This window comes from Ischnura elegans, chromosome 4 (assembly GCF_921293095.1).
Source record: "Ischnura elegans chromosome 4, ioIscEleg1.1, whole genome shotgun sequence".
NCBI classification, from domain to species: Eukaryota; Metazoa; Arthropoda; class Insecta; order Odonata; family Coenagrionidae; genus Ischnura; species Ischnura elegans.
The window spans coordinates 134,212,846-134,229,698 of record NC_060249.1 but is presented as its reverse complement, the minus strand read 5'-3'; the positions used below and the strand labels follow the sequence as shown (position 1 = coordinate 134,229,698).

At 40.4% G+C, this 16,853-nt stretch overlaps 1 long non-coding RNA gene across 1 annotated transcript in view; it reads right to left on the bottom strand.

The window, feature by feature from the left end:
- Positions 1-16,853, bottom strand: part of LOC124158078 — a 65,709-nt gene that overhangs the window by 35,760 nt on the left and 13,096 nt on the right. Inside the window, exon 3 of the long non-coding RNA XR_006864701.1 lies at positions 4,016-4,110. This is a non-coding gene — a long non-coding RNA (uncharacterized LOC124158078). The remainder of the gene's footprint in view (positions 1-4,015; positions 4,111-16,853) is intronic.

Sequence of the window (16,853 nt, the reverse complement as noted above, 5' to 3'; positions counted from 1 at the left end):
GTTCAGTATTGCAATGCTTTGCTCAATATTCTACGCCCAATAAGTTTCCCGAGGATTATATTGGAACAACGTGTAACATACTGCAATTGAAAAGAAATGCGAAGCCGAATTGATTTAGGTAACGCAATATGTTATGGCCATTTTAAGGTTCAATAATTTCTTTCATGTAGTTATCCAAAGAAATTGATTAATTTGTTCAGTAAACGATTTCTTTCATAGTGAAATGAGAGGAGTAAATAGAGCTTTTTGAACTTCATAATGTCTTTAAAACTTGATTTTTAATCTCAATGATGATCCATATGAACGCGTATTTGATTAACAACATCAACTAAAAATTAGATCTTTATTAAAATAGATGTATCTGAACTAAGCGTTATATGTTTTTAAATTTTATAAACTGACATAAAATGAGAATCAGAAAAGTATTATAATTTTCACTTATTGAAAAGTTATTTAGGAAACTGGAGATAATACTGAAATTTGAATGGTTGGAAAGGAACGTAAAGGAATTTAATTGTATTTAGTTAATAGAAGGGAATGAATTTTATCTAGAATTTGTTTCCGTGGTAATTGAATTATGGTTAATATTTCCTTGCTACAAGTTGATACATTTCATGGACTGATATATTTTTCCTTGTGAATTTCTCGTTCAGGCATAATCAATCAATTGATTCTCGAATTTATTTCTTCTAAATCCAGTGAATATTACTTTTGTTCAAATCCGATCTTTGATGCTAGTTTTCTTTATCAATTCCTGCATAATTCCCCTCTTCTCTGAAACACAAATGCTTTACCTTGCAGTCATTTACCGGTCTACTCCGTTTATGTGTCCGAATCCTTTTCCGCAAAATATTTAATGTCCACAATTAAACTCATTTACTTTTCTTTTGCTACGTAGACTGTTTCAGAAGTCCATCTTTGATGCACATTTCAATTATGCAACAATCATGGGAGTAAATCCTTCGTAAGAAAGTGAAAAGAAAACGCCTGCTGTATATGAGGTAAATTTTTTGTAATCATTATGTGGCTTATTGGAAATATATTTTTTGCTAAGACAATGGGAAAATTCGACCACACACTATAATTCACGGGATGGTCAAAAAAACTCTATCGCTCCTCTTCAATGAATAGAGAATACTGGAAATTCGGCCATAAAATGAAGATGTAACAATGAATGGTAATTCATGTGATTACAAGAATAAAATTTCTTCATTGATAGGTGAAGGTAATGAAAAATTATTTTTATTTTTAAATAGTTAGTTTGTAAATTAACATAAATGTCTTACAACCGCCTTTCTGACGCGAAATTACCTCGAATAATTCATTGTGAGATTTACTCTATTCCTTAACCTATGTTGAGAGCTAAAAGTAATCACAAGTTCGAAGTAGGGAATAAATAAATAGCTGAAAACGGGGACAGTCCAATATTTCTATGATTTCGAAATAACATTAGTTCCATAATAATGATAAAATATTTTTTTAATGTATGCGTAATGCTCATTTTGTTGAAAAATTTAAGGGTAAGTCTAACCTCTGTTAACTTAACCATTTGCTCAATGTTTCTGATGAAATACATGCGCAGACGCCAAAAATTACCCGATTGAGAACTACTGAGTTTGGGCGGCTTGATGTTCTTCCTTCGCTCAGCTCTGCAGAACTTCCGAGGAATTTTCCCTTGAAATGAGGGAGGAGTAGCAGGCCGTGACACATCACACATGCAGCAAATGGTTAGGGGCCTTGAAGCGGTGCTGGACGACGCGGAAATGGTAGTCAAAATTCACTCCACAGTCAACTGCCCAAATGGTTATGCAATATGGTGGTTGAATTTCAACAAATAAATAAGCGCGTAAGAATTCAATAGCCATGCAACGTCCTATGGACCTATTGATAGATAATGCGAAGTTTTAAGATCAGAAAAATATTTACAGTGTGTTTGTGAGCAGCATCAAGTCATCCGTCACTGGGACTTGATCCGTGGAACCCCTGATTCGAAGCATGAAGCCTTTACCCACTACACCACCCGAACGATTGGGTTTTAGGGCAGTCTCAATGCCCAATATGTCGGCTGTGTCCACTATGTCCCGACGAGAGTGGATTCCATTGTAGGTGAGTCGAGGGCGAAGCATACTTCGGAGAATATGGCGAAGAATTCGTAGCTGGATCTTTTGCGCCTTGTGATAATGCGACGGGTATGATTATTTCCCCGGTATAAGGGATATATTGCTTTTAAAACTCCCGGTTGTATGAGAGCATTACGAGGGCAAAATTTTGGTAGACAAGTAGTTCCTGAACTGGCCGCTCTCAGACGCCAACGAGCTTTGCGTTAATTTTTTCCGCCACTGTACTAGAATATTTATGATTCACACGAATGATGCTTGGTACTGCATTTACATTGGTGAGTCTTCTACAGCAAGCGTTAGACAGGGTAGGCTATGCCAACTGAACTGTTCCTGATTGACTTTCATGAGTCATGATAAGTTTTGACCTTGCTTAATCATTTATAATACGAAGAAAACAATTGTTTTTGTAAAAATATAGAGCATATAATAGAGCGAAAAGAAAATCGGTAATTAAGTGCAAGCCTTCTTACTGCTTTAATTTCCGTGACGGAGGTCCGCAATACCCTCACATTTCAAAGCACTGATTGCTTTTCATATTTTAGCAGATCAGATAAATTAGCGGTATGATAACTTTTTTGCGAATTTAATCTAAGTTTTCTACCAGTTAAGGTGGAGTGTTTTGCAGAAACCTGTCTTCCCCCTGTCTTCCCTCCCAACTTTGACTTTCTTCTTCCATTCGGGGTAAGACCCATTCATTTTTTCCATTTTCCAAGTTCCCATTCTGTCTCTCGCTTACCCCACAATCTCACCCCGAACACGGTTTTTAACTTCCCCTCTCCGTTCAGTATTCCCCTGCCATGAAACTTACGTTACAGCTATCATCATTTTACATTAAATTCGAGTGAACCTATCCGTTAATATTTCTTGTACAAATTCATTATTCATCTCTAAAGTATTATGTAATTACTGCGTACTGGACATTCAAACAATTCGAGAAGAGAGCTTGGTGATCCTAACCATCGTTCTGGCCATCTCTCAACAAGTGAGATGAATAACTTTCAACAAAAATACTTAGTATAGGAGTGGGTGAGAAGCCAAGGGGAACAAATGATTTCTTTTTTAAACAGAGTTATGTGCAGATATCACGCAAAGAAAACAAACGAGTTGAACTATATATTTAGTAGTGTATTTGATTTTCTACTCGATGCCAGCCCAGAATATACACTCACTCGAATCCCTTGGCATCCAAGTTTTAGTGCATTTCTTTTAAAAATTAACTTTACCAAACTTCGACAAGAAATAAATCACTTGTACCCCTTGGCTTCTCACCCCGTCATATAAAAATACTGTCAGCACATGGTTTCAGGGAAAATTATAACGGTTAATTTAAATCCATATGCATGGATTATTGAGAGTACGTACTTAAACAAGGCGGACTGTACAAATCCCGCTCCAGATGTACTTATTTTACCAAATCCGGTCCAATATTTGAGTAAATAATACGACCAATATAAAAAATAATAAAAAATAACCAATTGAAATTCTTTTGGCATCCGACCCCCAAGGTAATACCTTAGTAACAGTTTGTTACAAAAAATGTTGGTGATATACTATTTTTCAATCTCCTCTCTTTGTCTTTCACCAGTTTCATTTAAAAACAGCTCTCGAGAATGATGCGTAAGCATTGAAACCGGTCGTGTAAGATTAAAAAAGTGAGGAAAGTTACCACAGCCGCCTCAATTATTATTAGCCATGGAATTCTACACATTCAACTTGTCGACAGTCTGTCTGATTCGTTTAAAAACGTTGATCCAGAGAACGAGGTTATCTCTTACAAAATTACAAATATCTACACTCAGTAAGAACTTTTAAAGCGCTTCAAGAAACTAAATACAGACGAATAAATGGAATAACATGATTACTTAAACGACAAAATGAAAATAAATGTGACTTACCAGAGTAACGGAGTTGACAGACTATACAAAATGTCCCGAACCACTTGGAGATGATGTATGTCGAAATGTAGGACTGCTTCAGGCCGGAGGGAGGGCTGGAAATTCAAAGACGAGACGAGATATATAAGGTTGTGACAGCACTTGGTGAATCAACTGCTTCATCATTTCAATCACTTGCACAGATCTCTGCAATTGGTGTTCATTTCGTCCATTGTCACTTTAAGGGATAAATTCCTAACTTTGCCTGCTAAGTCACTAATCGCAGCACAGGAGTGTATGTCGTTAAACAAAAGCTTAAATCACGACGATTTTAGGCCAAAATCGCAGTTTTCTGTAGCTCTACTTAACTTTTTCACCGGCTCGTAAAAAATAAAATAAAGGTTCGCAGTCGCAGCTGGAGTGTCGTGGCTTCAAAAGACCCTGGCTGCAGTCCCCAGCGCCCTCCACTACAAGGCCCGCGACTTTCCGCAGTAGGTTAAAACACACGCCGGTAACATTAGCGAGGAAGAATGTTGAATGGCATTCCTTGCCTTACTAGGATGTCTTTGAAAACCACAATACTACCGAATTCCGTCTCACACGATTGTCTGCGAGACATAGAGAAGTTGGCACAACACCCAAAGACACAAATATTAATATGAGTCATTCACCACGGGAAATATTCTAACGCACATACTTCGAGATGACAGCTGTCATAAACTCTCCCCACTAAGTCGATATCAGTCCTATTTTTCCAGGTCCACTCTTCATTCCAGTTTAGGGGAAAATGGGAAGCTTAGGTGCAAAGTGACGTAGTATGGAAGGAGACACTTTGACGAGACAGAAACACAGAGTAGTGGTTGTCTCGCAATATTTAGTGTACGAGGCGATAGATAAGAGTGACGGTCAGAAGAAAGGAGCTGGCAGTGCTGCATAGAGATGCCACGGTCACTGTTGGCCGACAACAATACGCGAAGCGGCGAAAACTCACAGTGCGGTAATCTTAAAAAAAACCACGTTCCGGAGAAGTCAGACGGCGGGGAAAACACTCTACGTAGCAGAGTCACTGACTCGAGAGGATAAGTCAAAAATAATGCGGCAGCGGCAGAGGAATCGGTTTTCAAGCGGGCGTGTCCGACGCCCGGCCGGCGAGTGGCATCAGGTACTACGGCGGCGGAGGGTCGCTCGTCATCGGCGAATGCGTCTCCCTCGGCGGGGGATCGGGAGACACGTCCGAGTTCGACTTCAGAGGGTTGGTGGGAGGAGTGGAGTGAGTAGTAACGCGCGGCGGGAGCCGGTCGAGTGAACTGCCGAACTGCGAGGGAAATAGTGGTGAAGATAGGAGGGGGAGGGGAGTGGGGTGAGGGGGTTGCGACTGTCTACTCCCGGCGATGCGCGGCGCGGTGCGGGGAAGCGGTTCCCGGCCGCATGAGGGCCCAGCGCTCCCGTGGGGACGCCGCGCCGTGGGGCCCTCAGCCGAGGCGTAGGCCCAAAAGCACGCCGGAAGACTGTCACGGTATCTAAAGATTTGATCGTTGGATTTTTCTTCCTCATAGAATAATCCTCCAAGGCCGTTAGAACATTAATTGCGTAAGCTTGGTTTCGCTGATGGTAGGACCCGGCCGCCTATGTGACGGTGCGGGATTCCTCGTCCCTTCCCTTCCTTCCCTATCCCCTCCCAGGAGGCGTCGTCGGGCTCCTATCGCGGCGGCTCCTCCTTCCTTGTTCCTTCTAGTACTTGCCCTCCTGCGGGAAGAGGAAAAAAGCCCGCGCTTACAGTCCCTGCCGCAGAAGTGCAACCCGCGAGCCCCCCCTGGGTGTCTCGTTTCCACTGTCACGTGATACGAGAGGATAGAGCGTCGTTGGAACGCAATGGGGGGCCAAGAAATCGAATCGCTAGTGTAATCGCATAAGGAGGATGGGCTGCGGTGAGCAAGTTACGCAATCAAGCATTTGCCGATCCTACGTGCTCCAACTTCGTTATGTCGCGGGCGCCAACAGTTTTATCTCATTACATGTAATTGCGCCCTGCGGGTCAATGATAGTAACCACTGGCTGCTCCATTGAAGCACAACTCAATGACAAGAAGAGAAGTGTTGTTAACACAAAAGCGGCACGGGGCATCGTGTTGTAGTAATAGGCGAACATGTAACACACATACGTCTACTGTTATAAGGTCCACATATGATTCCACTACCCTTGAGATATGATTCCGATCCAGTACCAAGACACAATACAATATAGTTTTCCATACTTGGTTTAATTCTCACGTATGATCTACATAAATGAGCAAAATTGCAAGCCGATCACTAACTAAGTCTGAAATCTGAAGATGTATACATTGCTGCAGAAATAAAACAAATATACTTTCATTACTGTTGATTCACTTGAGTGGAACAAATTTACAGCACAGATTGGTTTGTAAATATTTAAACGAGCACAAATCACCGAAAATCATAGACTCCAGAGCTTCATAATTATATTGTGGAATGAAATTTTTTTACCGGCTGAATTCTTTGCGTTATAATTTTGCTGAAATAGAGTCAGAGTCGTTTGAAACTGATTTAGAAATATTCCTAAAGTGCAGCCGTAGCTTACCGCAAGGTAAAATTAGGCTCATAAAAGTTATGAATAATGTATGTAATATTAAATGAGCGAAAGTAATTTTAAATTTTAAAATTTTCCATTTAAAAATATTTATGGCATACTCTAGGAATTGTATTTATTTTGGGATGTAAAATTGAAAAAAATACTACATGTTCAAACAAGGCTGCCTTTATGTGAACACATGTGTTACTGATCATTGGCACACATCTTTGAGTACAGATTCTTCCGAAAATATTCTTATTTCAGTCCTTTTGTCACACCTAACACGAAAAGATTTATATCATCTCATTTCTTAATTAATGTTTACATTTTAAGGATATCGAATGCGATGATAGAAACTGATGTATGACACTCAAGTTGGAAAGAGATTAAACTCAATTTCCCTAAAGAAAACCTAGGGTCGGGATAACTTAGAACTTGTGAAATACGCTTCTGATTAAACTCAAATTCTTAAGATTCCTTTGCACGCTAAAATTAAATGTTTCCGTCCAATACGACCTGACTGTCATGGTTTAGATTGGCCGATAGTAGCATTAGGCGGGTTGGGAGGATCGGAATTCCAACTGCCAGCTGATCCACACCATGTGGCTACGGGGAAGGAATATTCGTCGGTAAAGAAAGATGGGAAGGGAAACAACGGAAGAGTGCGGCCAGCTAATAATGATTTTGCGGAGGCACATAATCTTGTGAAGAAGTTCGAAAGGGGGCCAAGCATAGATTTCAAACTTCGTTATACATTCAGATATCAAAACTTAACTGCCTTGTAGGAAGAAAAAAAACACTAAAATATGATTCGGAATGAAATTCTACAGTTTCATAGAACCTAAAATACTCCTTTTATTAAACAAAGGAACCTATAAATTAATAATTAAAAAATAAATCGTTCACTAATTGCATCCAGATGTCACACCGATGCAGAAAACCACCGGTTCATAAATGCCCTCGCCCGAGACCTTGACCTTCCTGACACAGCATCTGAATTACTTATCTTTCGGTAAAATTATAGGAATATATTAGAACATGGAACAGATATTGCTTTTTATCTTACAGGAGAAAATTATTTGCTTCCCTACTGTTCTCAAGAGTCTTCCACTCTGTGAGTTATGAAAGTGATGTGAGTGAGTGAGTGAGTGATGTTAAGAAAATCCCGAAGAAAATGAAATTTCCCGAGTGCATTTCCGATAATGGCAATCTATTCATTTACAGTTCTAAGCCGAGTTTGCAATGAGTCGTGATTAATACTGTCTACAAGTTTTCTCAGTTTTATTTTCACATCAACAAAAATGAAAGGAGAATACGTACCATTGCTGTGGCAGTGAAGAATTATCAAAAACATCGACGGATAACTTCTGTGGACTCAAATTGCAAATCTTTCTCTTTCGACTACTAAGAGCCGTACAAAATGTCCTAATTTATGACGCGCTTGGGATAGCAAGGACAGAGATAGCCTCTGGTCGAGAAAAGAGTGGCATGAGAAATAAAGCATTTTGTGGTAGAGAAACCATACTAAGCAATTATCTGGTTAAACCGCAAAAAATAACTTTGCCTCCACTGCTCAAGAAAGAAGTCCTTTAGGAGCAGCTGTTGAAGGCTCTGGATAAATATGGGAAAATGCCACAAATTAGTTCTGAGAAACTTAATACTGGGATTTTTGATGGCCCACAAATTTGACAGCTAGATAGAGTTCGTGAAGTTAATGAATGAGGCTGAGAAAAATGCTTGAAGATCGTCTGATGATACTGTACACAATTTTATGTTACAGAGGCAATTATTACATAAGGTTTGTACGCGTGATGATAAAAAATATTGGAAGCCTGACAGGCAATATGAGTATTAAGATTCACTATTAGCATAGCTTCATGAACTGCATTTTACAGAATTTTGCAAATACGAGTGAAGAATAAAGTGATAAATTTAATTAGGATATAAAAACTATGCAAGACTGCTACAAATGGCTATGAAGTACGCAAATGATGGCAGATTATTGTTCCAACCTTCCGAGATATAATTATGCCGAAGTCCTTCTTCAAAATATCGGGAACGAGGCTTCAGAAGTGGCTACTTACTCTTTTACAGGATGCTATTTTTTACAAGTGCAGTGGTAAATACGCGCTCCCGACATCTTAATGGAAAATGTATTTCTTCCATTCTACTGGAAAATATAAAAAATAATAAACTCATTGTAGATTTGTTTTGTATCTTATAGGCGCCCTTAACTCTGGTAACGTAAAACGCCGATTTTTTTGTCTCAAAAACTAAAGCTATCACGGAAAAACTAATTTTACATTTAGATTAAGGAGATCATTTATACAAAAAATAGACGTAAAAAAGTCCGGCACTAATCTCAGTTTACACGAGTGCTGTCTTTTACAAAAAACCTCTCTTTTCCAATTGTGGCTGCAACTGTGTTGCACTTAACAATAAGGTGGAACAATGTATTACTTGGTCAGACTGAATAAACTAACGTATGACTTACATTCCTCTGTGAATTTATTGATTCATCAATAGGGCCTTATCAGCTCTGTGAAGTTATTCATAAAATAATCACCTTCTCCTTTCAGTCGAGCAATCCTTTGTTCAATAGGGTGGTTTCCTATTATTTTTTATTGCCTAAATCGAAAGATTATTACTCCTGGAGTACGTATTTCACGCTTTCTATTTTTTGCTATTAAATGAAAAGTGAAAATTTCCAAGCGCACGAAAACGCGACGGGTAAGTATGAATGCTGAGAAAAGCTCCACGCGACGTCGTTCTGCTTCTCGCTGCCGCAAGTGAGGTGACCTTGGGGCGAGGCTCTTGAGTGCTGATACGACGCAGGATGATAGCAGGTAGCTGAGTACCATGCTACCAGGTTACTGAGTACCATGCTAGCTGGTAGCGCTTGGCTTAACCCTTTCGCTGCTGTTCAATCTCCGAAAACCTACTCCTCACATGCGGCGAAAATGTTAAAATGCGTTTCGTGGGCCCATGGAGCAGGTACTTCCAGGATGGGTGTGTACACCCTCCGAAGGGTCGCTAATCCGCGACCCAATCCTCGACCAGCTCACCCACGCAGGACCGTCTGCGTGGGTGCGGACAACGGGAAAATGGCTATTTTAGCAAAGTTAACAAAATCGTTATTTTTCATTGCAGAAACACGGTTCAAAGACGTGATTGATTGCTTGATTGGCAGAAGTGCGATGAAAACAATCATTTTTTGATGATCGGATTAACCGATTGATTTTCAAATTGCAGTCAGAGCGGTCACTTTTCGGGAGGGAGGCCCCCCGCTGGTAGGGTCGAGGAGACGGTTTTACGTGAGTGAGCTGGTCGAGGATTCCGGGTCCCGGATTAGCAACCCTTCGGAGTGCTTCGGCGAAAGTGCTGACCGCATGGAAGGGACGAAGAAAAAGTACGTCCACAGCAGTCTGCCGTGCGGACGTACTAGGTACGTCCAGAGCAGTGAAAGGGTTAAATAAGGATTATTAATATCTTATCAAACGAAGAAACTTTCCGACCAGCCAGTTTTTATAGGAGATTATTAAGACATGTTTCCTGAGCTCTGTGCCTCATGCATGCATTGGTAACTCCAGACGACGTGAAACTCCTATCCTCTCGTGTAGAAATAAGGTCCCTGTGACTTCACATGGAGTGGCATCGCATGGGCGCCAATCTGGTATTTTTCAAATGAGGATTAAATTGACCATTGCCATTTGTCTAAACCGGTATTTCTAAAACCAAATAATTTGTTTTTTATGAATACACTAATGGGGGGTAAGACCGCACGTCACCGGTTAAGGCTTAAGTTGATTCAGTACAACCAGTGCGAGGATGGTATTGATATGAAATAAATATGTATGGTTAGAAAAATGGAACTATTCATGTATCCAACCTTTTTCCCTACGCGTTGGTACATTACGCCAAACAGACGATGTAATACGGTCAGAGGTGAGTTCTTCCGATGAAAAGCATTTATTTTTTATCATCTGGAGACTAAGTTGTGAAAACACCATATTTGTGGAGAGTGGGAAAAATCATGAGTCGTTACGCCAACAGTTGCGCTCAAATTTTATGACAGAAGAACATCATTAGATTGCGTCAGTGGCTGAGTATTCATTAACACAGTAATTAGCAACGAAAAAACATTATTGGAGCAATGACAATCTTATATCAGTGTTTCACGGGCAATAAATTCAACATTCGGAAACGGTCATCGAAATAAACATTATACGGTTGATATGCTTATTGCTGTGCATTTTAATGAAATTGTGAAAAATGTACCTCATCAATTTCATGGCTCTGTCTTAAGAATAAATATTTCTGGAAATCCTTGTGAAATGTCAGTGAATAAAAATATTTAGCAATCTAACAGAAACAAACAATTATAAGGTATGATCCCTAATTCGCCAATTACGAGCACTAAAATATATTGATGATAAAAAATGACATAAAAGATGCGCACACTTGAGGTTTTCAGGGATTGATGCGAAAATACATTGCCAACTTTTTTTACACGACAACCGATCAATCAAACATGAACGAATATTAGCATTGGAAAGGCAGCGCAACAAGAGCAACAGCCAAGGTATGATGCAGAGTGTTAGAATGGCGTGAGGGATAGAATGTTCTAATACCAAGCGAATGAGATTGATACCCTAAACGATTCGCTATTTTGTTTATTTTATTCAAATCCACTGTGTCTCGAGTACAATCTACCGATTTGATCGATAGATTTTTCTTCCTTATAGGAAAATCTACTAAAATTGGTAGCATATTAATTGCGTATTGCTTGGTTTCGTTAGTGGTAGGACCTGCCCGCCTTTGTGACGGTGCAGGATTCCTCGTCCCTTCCTTCCTTCCCCGTCCTTTCCTTGGAGGCGTCGTCGGGCTCCTATCGCGGCGGCGCCTCCTTTTCTTGTTCCCTCTCGTCCTTCCCCTTCTGGGGGCAGAGGAAAAAAGCTAATCGCTTATAGTCCTTGCCTCAGGAGTGTATCCCGCGAACCCGGCCCAAGGGTTTAGTTACCATTGTGTCTCGAGTACAATCTAACGATTTGATCGTTGGATTATTCTTCCTCATAGAATAATCCCCCAAGGTCGTTAGAACATTAATAGCTTATGCTTGGTTTCGCTGATGGTAGGACCCGCCCGCCTTGTGACGGTGCGGGATTCCTCGTCCCCTCCCTTCCTTTCCTATCCCCTCCCAGGAGGCGTCGTCGGGCTCCTATCGCGGCGGCGCACAGTGGTCGGAAATCGAAAAACGCCGGACAAAAGTCCGAAATGGCTTTTTTTGAGGTAGACAATTGAAATTTGGCGCAAATACGGGGAAATAGTTGCTGATTTTGAAATAGAAAGTCATTTTTATTAAGTCTCAGCCGTTATGGAGTTACGGAGGCTTAAACATAACGAAATTTCGAAAAACTTGCCATTTATCATTTTTCTTCGAAAATGTAAAAAGTTACGCAGATGGTAGAGCAGTGGATGGATTTTCATGAAATTTTAAACATGTTCATCTGTCATTATAGTTTCTTGCCAGTACTTTGCATAAGTTTCAGACATTTTTGTTGATATTTGTGTGCTGTAATGTATCAAAATGGCGGAAGCTTTTTTCAAGCAAAATTTCACTTAAAGCAGTCATTATCTTTTTTATAAGAAATATGTATGTCGAGATATTTCGCAATAATACTAAGAAAACATATTTAAACGTTTGTCTGCAAAAGGTTTGGGAAAAAGTTTGCAGACCTGAGAGAAAATTCGAATTTTCGACCGCGCGTCGCGGTCCGGCTCCACGCGGCGGACCCCGGTAATATCGATTGCGTGTGATGGTTGAAGTTGTTTGCACCTAAATTCCTCAAATTTGCCTTTTTCAAGCAAAAAACACTTTTGTGGATTCCCTAAGGTTCTATATCGAAGATATTTTGAAAGCAGTATTGGTCATTAGGACATAAAATGGCGGAAATTTTGTTAGGCAAAAGTTAACATAAAGGAGTCATTATCTCTGGTTTTAGAAAAATGTATATCATGATTTTTTGTCAGGGTATTAAGTAAAAATAATTATAAAGTATTCTGCAAAAATCTGTGGAAAAAGTTTGCGACCCTGAGAAAAAATTCCAATTTTCGATCGCGTTTCGCGGCCCGGCTCGGCTCAGCGCGACCTCGAAACTCCGACTCCCCGCACTGACGAATTTCTGAAGACCTTAATCGGTCGCCGTTTCATCGCATTGATTAATAAATTAATAATTTAAGCCATTTATTAATTTACTGCATTTTAGATTGGAATTGGCCTTACTTTTCTGTTTATCATTGTTAATAGCAAATTGAATGCTACTGATTAACCCCTAAAATTCAATTTATCCAATCCATCAATCAGTTCTTTTATGTAATCTCTCTCTGCTTTCGCAACTTCTAGTCTCTTTTAGCCACTGAAGGCGAATAGGTCGGCAAAATCTCATAGAAGATGGCCGAGGATTCGCCCATAATATCTCACCTGGAATATTAAAAGTAGGTACTAAAAATTCCTGTAATGATTCCAATTAGATAAATTACAGATAAAATAGACACGTGAATCTCATTCCTGTATTGTCATCTAGTAACCTAAGTGGCACCAGGGAGCTCATAAATAAATACTCATCTGATGAGTCAGATAGTTCCCACAATTGCTTATATTGGGCATGGCCCGAACTGCCATCAAATCCATATTTGCACACTAGTGTGCAATCTACTTCATCATATGAGGTTTCAGCAGTTGAAACGTATGACAGAATTCGCGAAGCTGTGTGATTTAAGAGAGTTTGAAGACTCACTTCGCACATGTTTTCAGTTACCCTGATTCCTTCGGAGTATGCCATACTTTTCGCGTTTAGGACTCTATCGTAGCTTGGATAAAGCTTGTGTCTATACTTTTGAGCCGAGCGTCTCAGTGTATTGTACTGACTCTTCGTTAGCTCAGTTGTAATAACGAGAGACACAGCTTCTTCAGGGGTCATTTCCCTCTGGGGATTATCCCTTTTTCTCCATTTAGACAAAACTCTTCTCGCCCTACTAGGAGTGGTTGTCGTTACCTCGGAATGTAGTTCGGCGGCCGCAATATCTCCTTCCTCCCTTAAACTAAGAGAGGTTGCCAATGCGAGCTCCGCAGCAGAGGAAGACATTTTAATATTTTGGACCTTACGTCTTTTTGATCTCTCCGAGGAAACACTAAAATCTATTTCCGGCCTTCCCAGTGAACTTAGGAAGTAATTATTTAAAAGTAAATAACCCAAGAATAAAAATATTATGTCGTTCAATGAAAAAGGAAGGTTTTCACCGGATGGCACTTACTAGTCTCAGCAGAAGTGCTAGTCAAATACTGACGCACGGTGTCAGGAAAGTTCATCGACTCCATGAGCCATGCGTTATTTCGCTTTAAAAATGTATTTTTATTCCGAGAACTTCTATTCCACCTTTGCAAGTAGGGCAACAAAGAGCTTATTCTGACAAATTCACGAAGACTTCTAATAGCGTCATCAAATTGACCTAAATCAAATCTTCGCACAAGAAAATCCACCAAATATTCCATTTTTTCAGTAGGTGATTTGAACTTTATGCCCATCAATGTATTATGGAGATCAAGCCGCGAGATAAAATTGGAAGACATATCCAATCAGGACTGAAAAACTTGTCTAAGGTCTGAAAATTAATGTAATAGAATGAATCTACCCATTCCACAAATTGTTCAACAACGATAGGCTACATAACGCCAGAAAGTAGGGGCGAAAAATCGGTATTGAAGAAAGTTTGTAAAAAATAGTTCAAGGGACGTAAGAAAACTGGGACGAAAAAGCACGAATGACTAACACCAGGCAAAAACACATGGACAGATATCTTACCTCGAATAAGGTGTGGATTGCTGAGGAAAAAAACACTGATGTAAACCTTCGAAAAAAACTCGGTAAGGATTCCTATCACTCACACTCAATATCGCGAGTAAAAAAATATTTTATCAGAACAGATTTCTCCCAATTCACTTCACCACATCACTTCACCACAAATGCCAAGATAGAACTACTGCTCAACATGCATTTTCTATAGGATAGGGATGGTCCACCCAGGGAAAACCCATTGTAACTGTTAAAGGGTGCGCGGTGTCATAAAAACTCCCTCAGGGACCGAGTCGCATGGTGCTATGAAGGCGGAGGGATTTGGCGGCTTGCAGTTTGAAAATGCAAAGAGAGTGGAAAGGGAAAACAGCCAACCCCACACCCTTCCACAAAAGAGTGTATGAGGAACAAAACGCCCTCATGTGCACTCAGGAATTGAAGGAGTTCATAATTACTCGGAAAATTCCGTGGAGTAACCGAAGAAAGGCATATTCATCACAGTTAGGCATCACAGTCTACAAACACATGCGCTGGATAAAGTATCCCTCTATGATAATAAATATATGACATTTGGTTATCATTGTCAGCATGGATGTCTTGAGTAAGGCGAATACAGGACATTAAGGTCCTCAGAAATTCGTCGGTGCGGGGAGTCGGAGTTTCGAGGTCGCGCTGAGCCGAGCCGGGCCGCGAAACGCGATCGAAAATTGGAATTTTTTCTCAGGGTCGCAAACTTTTTCCACAGATTTTTGCAGAATACTTTATAATTATTTTTACTTAATACCCTGACAAAAAATCATGATATACATTTTTCTAAAACCAGAGATAATGACTCCTTTATGTTAACTTTTGCCTAACAAAATTTCCGCCATTTTATGACCTAATGACCAATACTGCTTTCAAAATATCTTCGATATAGAACCTTAGGGAATCCACAAAAGTGTTTTTTGCTTGAAAAAGGCAAATTTGAGGAATTTAGGTGCAAACAACTTCAACCATCACACGCAATCGATATTACCGGGGTCCGCCGCGTGGAGCCGGACCGCGACGCGCGGTCGAAAATTCGAATTTTCTCTCAGGTCCGCAAACTTTTTCCCAAACCTTTTGCAGACAAACGTTTAAATATGTTTTCTTAGTATTATTGCGAAATATCTCGACATACATATTTCTTATAAAAATGATAATGACTGCTTTAAGTGAAATTTTGCTTGAAAAAAGCTTCCGCCATTTTGATACATTACAGCACACAAATATCAACAAAAATGTCTGAAACTTATGCAAAGTACTGGCAAGAAACTATAATGACAGATGAACATGTTTAAAATTTCATGAAAATCCATCCACTGCTCTACCATCTGCGTAACTTTTTACATTTTCGAAGAAAAATGATAAATGGCAAGTTTTTCGAAATTTCGTTATGTTTAAGCCTCCGTAACTCCATAACGGCTGAGACTTAATAAAAATGACTTTCTATTTCAAAATCAGCAACTATTTCCCCGTATTTGCGCCAAATTTCAATTGTCTACCTCAAAAAAAGCCATTTCGGACTTTTGTCCGGCGTTTTTCGATTTCCGACCACTGTGCGGCGCTTCCTTCCTTGTCCTTCCTGTCCTTCCCCTCCTTTGGGCAGAGGAAAAAAGCTAGCGCTTAGAATCCCTGCCTTAGGAGTGTAACCCGCGAGCCCGTCCTTGGTGTCTCGTTCCCACAGTATCTCTAGTACATCTAAGGATTTGATCGCTGGATCATTATACCTCATAGAACGGTCCTTCAAGGTCGTTAGAACATTAATGCTTATGCTTGGTTTCGCTATTAAGTGGGCCTTCTTCGCTTCTATAGCGTTGAAGTGTTTTCCCCGTCCCGTCCCTTCCGCACCTTTCCCTTCCCAGAGGCGTCGTCGGGCTCCTATCGCGGTGGCGCTTCTTTCCTTTTTCCTTACTCTCCAGCCCCTGCCCGGGTGATCGGGCGTAAAAGCCACTGGCTTGGTTCCTGGCCCTAAAATGGCCTGTCATCTGGCAGACGGAGGGATAACCAGGATTCGAATTCGATCTCCCGATCAGTATCAGCCAATCAAACCACCAAGCCATCCTCTCAAAGCGTTGGTACTTTTGGATGTCTTTCAGAAGCAGCAGAAGCCTGTCAGTTCCGAATTCAAATCCTGGTTAAGCTATATCTTTTTCAAGACGAACTTCATCCGTCGGTGAATTTAACTTTGCATCGGTGCGCGTGACTGCGTGCAAAGTCACTTCTTCCGTACAGGGGTTTGGAATTATTCGTTGCAGAATTGCGACAGAGTAAGGTTTATTTTGTCGGCAGTGGCTTGGTGAGCCCTGTTTCCGTCACAAGTGCTCTAGTGTAGAGTCGTGACGTCAACACCTTGATCGGTACTATTACTCATCCTGAAGTCCGCTGTCGAGAAG